At 47.9% G+C, this 2,201-nt stretch overlaps 1 pseudogene; it reads left to right on the top strand.

The window, feature by feature from the left end:
• Positions 1 to 846: 846 nt before the first annotated feature.
• Positions 847 to 2,162, top strand: LOC102251208 (annotated as a pseudogene).
• The last annotated feature ends 39 nt before the right edge of the window (positions 2,163 to 2,201 follow it).

The raw sequence follows: 2,201 nt of genomic DNA, 5'->3' as shown, positions 1-2,201 counted from the left end.
ACCTCTCTACCCCTCTCCCTTCCTCTCTGCAAAAAATCAATAAAATATATTTTTTTAAAAAAGAAAATAAATAAATAAAAACGTAACACAAGCCCTAGCCGGTTTGGCTCAGTGGATAGAGTGTTGGCCTGCAGATTGAAGGGTCCCAAGTTTGATTCTGGTCAAGGGCATATGCCAGGGTTATGGGCTCAATCCCTAGTAGGGGGCGTGCAGTAGGCACATGATCAGTGATTTTCATCATTGATGTTTTTATCTCTCTCCATCTCCTTTCTTCTCTGAAATCAATAAAAATATATTTAAAAAAAACCAAAGCTGTCTTGGAAATTCAAGTCCCTGTGACCCCAGAACTGAACTTTCACAACATTGCCTTAGTGTACAATATTCACGGGGAACTTAGAGTCTGTCTTTCCTCCCACCAGGACAACATGTAAACTGAGTCTCTTACTGAGGCTAAAGATGTGAGATGGGAAGTGAGTGGGGAGGTTAAATGGAGGCCAGCATGCAGTGTGGGGTGGCTAATGACCAGGGAATAATGCAATGACCAGCTAATAGTTTGAATTTAGAGTGGGTTTCATTGGTCTCCACACCCACCCTCCCCCAAACACACACACTCACAGCCAACTCCTGATTGGACTGTCTCATGAGGAATTGTTCAAGAGGCGCAAGTGTTTGTGAGAAACTGGTTGATTTCTAAGAAATCCTTACTGCAAATAGCTGCAGGGTGGGGTGAACAAGAAGAAAAGAGAAGAAAGGGGCTTAAAAAAGGAAACAGTAAGAGGGGGAAGACTATAAAAGAAGAGCCCAGCTGCACAGAGATCTCAGCTACTCCACTGTCCACCTCTTCAGTGCCCCCCGCAGCCCAGGATGAAATTGATTCTGCAGTGAAGAGGCTGTTATTGCTAAAAATGAGCTACAATGTGGCCACAGGGGAGACCTGCAAGGCCAACTGCCTTCCAGAGAACCTTGCACCTGGGTTAGTGGCCCAGGTGCCACAGAAGCTGAAGTGGATTTTGTGGACCCCTGAACTGTACAGAGGAACAGTGCAAAAGGCAGTTACTATGACAAGCTCATTGTTCTGTTTGGAAGCAGTAACATTGACCAAGAGCTGATAAACAGAAGAGAGAGAGCCAGGGGCCAGAGATGCACCTTCATCTCACACAGAGACCTGAACCAAGTCCTTGATGCCTATGAAAACAAGAAGCTGTTTCGCCTGTATGTGGGCAGGGGCCCCTCTTCCGAAGCCATGCATGTAGGCCACCACATCCCGTTCATTTTCACAAAATGGCTGCAGGACATGTTCAAGGTGCTCTTGCTCATCCAGATGACCGATGACTAGAAGTACCTGCAGAAGACGTGACCCTGGACCTGACCAATGGCTAAGTCATGGAAAACGCCAAGGACATCATCACCTGCAGCTTTCACATCAACAAGCCCATCTTCTCTGACCTCGACTACATGGGGCTCAGCCCAGACTTCTACAAGAACATGGTGAAGATCAGAAATACGTGACCTTCAACCAAGTGAAAGGCATTTTTGGCTTCGCAGACAGTGTTTGCAAGGCGAAGATCAGCTTTCCTGCCATCCAGGCTGCTCCCTCCTTCAGTAACTCATTCCCACAGAACTTCAGGGGCGAGATGGATGTCCAGGGCCTCGTCTTCTGTGCCATCAAGCAGGATCCTTACTTTAGGATGACAAGAGATGTCACCCCAGGTTCTGCTATCCTAAACCACCCTGCTACACTCAACCTTCTTCCCCTCCCTGCAGGGGACTCTGACCCAAAGGAGTGCCAGCGACCCCAACTGCCCCATTTCCTCACAGACACAGCAAAGCAGATCAAGACCAAGTTCAACAAGCAAGTGTTTTATGGAGGGAGAGACATCATGGAGGAGCACAGGCAGTTTGGGAGAAATGGCCACCTGGACATGTCCTTCATGTACATGACCTTCTTTCTTGAGGATGAGGTCAAGCTGGAACAGATCAGGAAGGATTACAGCAGTGGAGTCATGCTCACCTGGGAGCTCAAGAAGTAGCTCGTGCAGGTCCTGCAGCCCCTCCTGGCGGAGCACCAGTCCAGGTACAAGTAGGCTATGGAGGAGATATTCAAAGAATCCTTGACAACACCCCCCACCCCCTGCCCAGTGCTGTTCTATGACTTTCAATAACCCCCATTTTATATCTGCACAGAAAGAACCATAATTTAC

The sequence above is a fragment of the Myotis brandtii genome, unplaced genomic scaffold (assembly GCF_000412655.1).
Source record: "Myotis brandtii unplaced genomic scaffold, ASM41265v1 scaffold20527, whole genome shotgun sequence".
Lineage (NCBI taxonomy): Eukaryota > Metazoa > Chordata > Mammalia > Chiroptera > Vespertilionidae > Myotis > Myotis brandtii.
The sequence above is the reverse complement of the archived record's forward strand: the minus strand, read 5'-3'. Positions and strand labels throughout refer to the sequence as shown.